A 7,500-nucleotide genomic window follows, 5' to 3' on the forward strand; every position below is an offset into this window, starting at 1 on the left:
GGAGAGGAAGAAGAAGAAAAAGAAGAGGCAGATGAAGAAGAAGAGGAAGAAGAAGAAGAAGGGAAAGAAGACTAAACAAAACAATAAGAAGTAAGAATATAAAAAGATAAAGAAAAAAAAGAAAGGAAAGACAAAAAAAAGGAAGAATAGGTAGACAAAGAAGGAAGAAGAAAGTACAAGAAGAAGAAAAGAAAAAGAAAGAAGAACAAGAAGAAGAAAAGAAAGAATGAAGAACAAGAAGAAGAAAATAAAAGAAGAGGAAGAAGATAAGAAGAAAGCAAAAGGACATTGGTCGTCTCTGCGGGCTTAATCATTTCTGGGAAGTTCTCTAAGTTATCTTGTTTCGTGGCGTTGACGTCTGAGGGGGAGTCTGGGGATAAAGTCGGATGTCTGACGGAAAGTCTGGCGTCGGAAGGAAAGTCTGGCGTCGGAAGGAAAGTCTGGCGTCGGAAGGAAAGTCTGGCGTCGGAAGGAAAGTCTGGCCTCGGAAGGAAAGTCTGGCGTCGGAAAGAAAGTGTGGCGTCGGAAGGAAAGTCTAAAGTCCAAGTCTAAAGGAAAGTCTGGCGTCGGAAGGAAAGTCTGGCGTCGGAAAGAAAGTGTGGCGTCGGAAGGAAAGTCTGGCGTCGGAAGGAAAGTCTTGCGTCGGAAGGAAAGTCTGGCGTCGGAAGGAAAGTCTGGCGTCGGAAGGAAAGTCTGGCGTCGGAAGGAAAGTCTGGCGTCGGAAGGAAAGTCTGGCGTCGGAAGGAAAGTCTGGCGTCGGAAGGAAAGTCTGGCGTCGGAAGGAAAGTCTGGCGTCGGAAGGAAAGTCTGGCGTCGGAAGGAAAGTCTGGCGTCGGAAGGAAAGTCTGGCGTCGGAAGGAAAGTCTGGCGTCGGAAGGAAAGTCTGACGTCGGAAGGAAAGTCTGACGTCGGAAGGAAAGTCTGGCGTCGGAAGGAAAGTCTGACGTCGGAAGGAAAGTCTGGCGTCGGATGGAAAGTCTGGCGTCGGAAGGAAAGTCTGGCGTCGGAAGGAAAGTCTGACGTCGGAAGGGAAGTCTGGCGTCGGAAGGAAAGTGTGGCGTCGGAAGGAAAGTCTGGCGTCGGAAGGAAAGTCTGGCGTCGGAAGGAAAGTGTGGCGTCGGAAGGAAAGTCTGGCGTCGGAAGGAAAGTCTGACGTCGGAAGGAAATTCTGACGTCGGAAGGGAAGTCTGGCGTCGGAAGGAAAGTCTGACGTCGGAAGGAAAGTCTGGCGTCGGAAGGAAAGTCTGACGTCGGAAGGAAAGTCTGACGTCGGAAGGAAAGTCTGGCGTCGGAAGGAAAGTCTGGCGTCGGAAGGAAAGTCTGGCGTCGGAAGGAAAGTGTGGCGTCGGAAGGAAAGTCTGGCGTCGGAAGGAAAGTCTGACGTCGGAAGGAAAGTCTGACGTCGGAAGGGAAGTCTGGCGTCGGAAGGAAAGTCTGACGTCGGAAGGAAAGTCTGGCGTCGGAAGGAAAGTCTGGCGTCGGAAGGAAAGTCTGACGTCGGAAGGGAAGTCTGGCGTCGGAAGGAAAGTGTGGCGTCGGAAGGAAAGTCTGACGTCGGAAGGAAAGTCTGACGTCGGAAGGAAAGTCTGGCGTCGGAAGGAAAGTCTGACGTCGGAAGGGAAGTCTGGCGTCGGAAGGAAAGTCTGGCGTCGGAAGGAAAGTCTGGCGTCGGAAGGAAAGTCTGGCGTCGGAAAGAAAGTCTGACGTCCAGGGAAAATTCTCACGCTTGATGGAAAGTCTAAAGTCTGAGTCTAACAAAAGTTTGACGTCTGAATAAAAGTCTGATGTTTGAATATTATCTTTTGAAAAAAAGGACACTCGCGTGTGAATGAAAATCTAATATCTGACGCAAAATAAAAATTTTGAAAGAGAGTCTGAAAGCAAGCGTGAAGTCTAAATAAGCCTGACGTCTGAAGAAAAAAATATGATATTTGAAGTCTATCGCCTTAAAAAGAAAAAGAAAAAAACAGAAAAAGTCTAACATCAGAAGTAAAATTCAAACCTTTACAAAAGAATCGGTGTACTGAGTCCCTACGGAAAGACTATGTAAAACGACTAATATCAGCATTTTTTCCACTGCTCTTTGATTCTAAATTTTCATTGCGATTCGGCGGCGTTCGTACCCTGTGGCATACTTTCTTCTTGATAATACCTGCTCTTATGAAGTTGTTTTGAATAGCAAGGATGCTGCTCCACTTGTCTTCCGGGAGCGAGGCGAGGTTTCTGGAGATGGTAGGGAGACACTGCAGTCAATTTGTTGTTGTTTTATCCACTTTCCTTTACTTATTTTCAAAGATCTGGTTTATTATTGTTAATTCATGTAAATATGATGATAATTATTATCTTATCTAGGGACACACACACACACACACACTAAAACACACATACACACACACACACTCAAACAATAACTATCTTATTTAAATGAATTAACAATAATAAATTAGTATTATGTATATCATCATAGCAGAGTTACATAACACAGCGTGGTCATCATCACCCAAGAAAGTACCATCCTCTTACCGTAGACTGCCTTTAATCTCTAAAATCAGTCAAGACAGATCTATATAACAATTCTGTCCAGACGGCCACCTTAACTCTGCGTCATTATCTGTAATAGATCAATTTATCCATCTCTTAAAGGGCATCACATCTACTTAAGACCTGATTCAACCTTACACAACATATATGACAGGGGGAACATGTCGCTCACCCAGGCAACATAACAGGATAATGGTGTTTTATGCTTGGTAATATTTCCCCGAATGTGTATTATTACGCAAAGTGGCAATGCAAAACTTTAAGTGAGTAGGCAAGGGAAAATACAGGACAGATCTTTAATCTTTTGATGCTCTTTCGTTTTCTATTTTCCTCCTCCTCCCCCTCTTCTTCTTCTCCTCCTCCTCCTCCTCCTCCTCCACCCCTCATCGCTCAAGCACCCGAGTGTTTAACGGCTTCTACTCCTCCTCTTTTCATAGAAGACCTGAAGCTGCTTTTCTCTTCTCTCAAAACTTCAAATAACATTTGAACCAAAATCAAGAGGTGCAGGCTAAACAAATTCAGAAACAAAAGCAATTAACCCTTTTTTTGCATATATTACCAAGAAAAGTCAGTCATCCCGCTCCTCTTCGATAATGACCATAAGTTTTATACACGCCAATAACACCCAGAGCTCCCACTCGTATCGGTTTCAGCTGAACCTCATTAACTCCACCACTTTTGGAGGGACGACCCGCGCCCTAACGTACATGGCAGATGTCGAGATAGCGCGCGTTAACTTAAAAACAAAACAAAACATATTTCATTCTCTTTAGTTAAAGAGCGAATAGACCGGAAGAATAGACCAGAATGGCGTTTCACAAATAGATGCATGCATGGTGTTTATATACAATAGGATTTACCGGGGTCTATTGTGCAGTATAAGCATCAGAGTGTCTTTTTTTTTTTTTTTTTTTTTTTTTTTAAGACAACAGGGTATCCAATCTTATCGCATGCCCACATAAATCATAGTCTTGTTTAAGAGTTGTTTATAAGGTGTGGGTGTATATCCCCTCGTACTCGAACCTTGCAAACAAAATCTTCTGAAATATTAAACTGATGACTGGGAAATCGACAACAGTATCCAAATATCCATCATTTCTCGGTGCTCTCATGCTTACATTACTTTGCATAAGCGACCATTCTTCTTGCACAGACATCCCTACATTAGAAACATAAAAAAGGTTTTCCTTTCGTCAAACCTTCGTGCATGAGCAATGCGACGAGAGAAATGAATGCCCATGCCATGGAAACACCGTTCAGCACATTCCACCCCCCATCACTGAATAGTTTAAACTCTAAATCGGTCTGAAACTTAGTTATATGTAAACAACTTTCCTTTGGGATGTGTTTTTTAACTTCATCACGGGAGAGCGCTGTCTCAAATTGATTTAAAATCTATCATTAAATGTGTGTTCTCTAATCCTATGTTAAATTTGGGAACATATTTGAATATGTCACGTTGGAGTGAATGCGGATTTTTTATTGCATACTTTAACAAGATTTTTAAACATATCGCTTTGGAGTTCATGAAAAATTTTAGTGGACATGTTGATAAAGTGAATAGCAAAATCTTCTGGTTCATTAACAGGTTCGTATCTTCAAAATGAGCCACAAGATACATTATTGTGGGTCCCTTGTTTCACACTAATTATTCCAGTCATACTCTGATCATCTACAATTACTCTAGTGGTGGAATACATCTGCCTTCTTAATCTGTATGTGTGTGCAGATTCTCTTGCCAATACGCCCAATATGCACACCTTCCGAGAGAAACCGTTTAGCTGTTAGATTACGCACATACTTGAGAGTTATTGGAGCAAAAGCGTGTAATATATATATTTTTTTCTTTTATGAAAACATGAGTGAAGACGATGATGTCATGATAGCATCAACTATATTCAGTCCAGAGATAGGTGAAATATCCATGAAAGATTTCTGCCGGTAAAATTCCAGAACGGATTTTGCTTAATCCTGCAGAGAAGATCAAGTGCTCTAGCGAAGGGGCAGGGGGGGGGGGGGAGTATTGTCACAGTGTTCCTTCTTTTTCCTTTTCCTCAAAGTACTCAAAGTTCCACCATGGGAGGAAAAGGTGATTAATGTAGATGTCGAATCCCTCTGTATGAATAAGAGGCTATATGAACCAGGCCAACTTAAATCAATATATGGTCATAAAATAAAGAGTCTAACACGCCTTGACATTACTCATGTCTATTGCGATGGGTCAGTTTTGAAAGATGGCAGAGCAGGATGTGGGGTTATCATCAGACAATTCGCTGCAAGTGGCGTGGTCACCACAAGCAGTGGGATAAGATTGAGTAATCATATATCATCAACACAGGCTGAGTTACGGGTAATGTTGACGGCACTCAAAAAGACTGAAATTATTAAGCAAATCCAATTTTTTTTTGTGGATAGCAGGGGAGCGCTGGACTCTCTTAACAGCAGGGACCCTGTGTTTGAGCACATTGGTAATGAGTGCCGATTGATTGCTCATAAGTTCCGATGCCAGGGACGTGTGATTACATTCGTCTGGATCCCATATCATGTTGGTATCACCCTTAATGAGGCTGTGGATGAGGTAGCGAAGGAGGCAGCTAAAAGAATGTGAGGTGGATATTCAAAGTGCTCACACTCTTAAGCAGACAAGGAGCAATGTCAAGAGGATACAGGTAGACTATGATGAGATTAAGAAAGACTCCATTTATGGGAGGGGCAAGATCAAGTAGAAAGACTGTGCATATGAGAATTAGGTTAGGGTATAAATACTATTGGGAGTTAGGAGTCCCGACAGGTGAACAGGAAAAAGAATGCAGGGTGTGTAGGTCACCAAGGTCACACACCTTAGTACATTATATCTTACAATGTCCCATACTTCAGATTTACAGAAACTCAGAGATAGCTGGACTCCCCGAACAAACTGTATGGATGTTTAGAAATGGCTAGGTAAAAAAAAAAAAAAAAAAGTACAAACACTTTGCATCACTTACATAACTGTTGTTGACAACTGTGTATATCCGAGTGTGACTTCCCTTCTGCCGAGACTATGATAACCCGAGTAAGATTTTATTGAGATGTGGATGAATATAATTCATGATACACCATCCCGTTGAATACAAACATTTTTTGACTATTTTTTTCTAATATTTTTTTTCCCTCCAGGAACATAGGCATATTTTATTGACATATGTGTGCGTCACATTTTCAAGTATGTAATTATGTGACCTGAGGGTGATAATTTATACTGTTATATCGCTCTCCTGATATGTAAACATTTAACTCTGTATGTTTATGATTAATCCGCCTTTTGTTCTGTATATATTTCAACATGTTTTGTAAAAAATATGTGAGCTCAAAGAGGGAATAAGATTGGGGTGAGGATAACCTATATTACCTCACCTTTCTAAGATGTACGTAATCACTTATCCCAATAAACCAGTCAAAGTCAAAGTCATACAGAAACGCAAATTTCCCTGTCTTCCAATGCTGCATCTATTCCCGTCCCCCTCCCCCCTCTACAACCCCCGTTTCCACCCTACTGGCTTCCGGCGGTTAAGACCACTATCTTTTTGATTGACGTATTCATGATTGGTGAAGATTCTACTGTTTTCCCGCCATCATCGCCGCTCTTGCGATCATAAGATCTTGGTATTAGGTGACGATCGACCGCGGACTTTGGGAAGAGACAATATTTTCTTTTTCTCTCTTCTGATGAGAGAGGCAAATGCATCTACAACGAACGGGAACAGAATTGAGAGATTACCTTCGGTACAAAAGGTGAAAAAAATATTTTTCTCGAGCACTCTTCTGACAACCACTCAATCAATTTGGTTTCTGCCTCCACAGCCCACCCTTGCACAATTTTTATGCAGTTATTGTCACTGATGATGTTATGCACGCACCCTTAAGGAGATGGCTGATCTCGGTTAGGAATACTAGAACCCAATCTTACAGCTGCTCCCTGGAAGAGTTCCGTCCTAAAATTAATCTGGGGGGGCACCATCTTCATTATCGTCTTCATCCTCACTGTTATTTTCAACATAATTGTCCCCAAGTTTTTTATTTGATAGAAAGCAAGTAAATTCTCGACGTGAATGTGAGAGTTCCACTTCTTTTGTCACTTCTAATTTCAACATCACTGTCCCCAAGATTTTGACTTGTCTGATGAAGAGGAAATTCTTGATAGGGGTGCGATGGTCTTGTCAATACGGAAAGAGGAGGAGAGGGCCCTGGTCGCGGTGAGGGTTCTCGTTGGGGTGGGATAGGAGCCAAGTGAGAAGGTCCTGTCTCTTCAGAGAGAGAACTGCCTGTTCTGTTTTTTTCATGCAAGGAATGATATGCACATTGTTATCGCCTTGTAACGAACCAATTGTGTTTTATCTGCACTCAGACATTTCGTAACACGTTGGATATTTGTATTCATTTAGGCACCTTCCCTGTGCCACCTTATAAGAGGCAATCATAGCTTTATTTGCAGCAGTGAAATAAATCTGGTAGAAATAACAATAAACAGGTGCTTCTGATAACTCTATGGGTTTATGCTGTAGTACTTCTTACAGTGTGAATGATCTTACCTCGAATGCAGTGGCGGCGTTGATGATGTAGTCTCACAGAAGAAATGTGTTGATTGCACCCGAGTTAAAGCAGGCAGAGGTAATTTTCAGTTAACTTCATATGACAATCAGGACAAAATTTATCGGTCTTGGCCATGGTGAGCACGTTAACTTGTGGGAAAATACTTATGCTTGACCAGGGCAACGAGGGTCTTTCTATATCGCACGAGATCCATTTCGAGATAACTTTCCTTTTTTGTGCTATTAGCGAGGCAGACGTCAGGCTAGTACAGTGGTAGTGCGTCGGCTTCAATTCGAGCCCCGCCCAAGCTCGTAGTTTCTATTGTCGCCTGGCGGTTACTGCTGTTACTGGGCACCACGGTGGGTAAGGACCGAGCTCACACTTACT

Source organism: Penaeus japonicus, unplaced genomic scaffold, assembly GCF_977035675.1.
Source record: "Penaeus japonicus unplaced genomic scaffold, GWHDUDI00000001_assembly GWHDUDI00000035, whole genome shotgun sequence".
NCBI classification, from domain to species: Eukaryota; Metazoa; Arthropoda; class Malacostraca; order Decapoda; family Penaeidae; genus Penaeus; species Penaeus japonicus.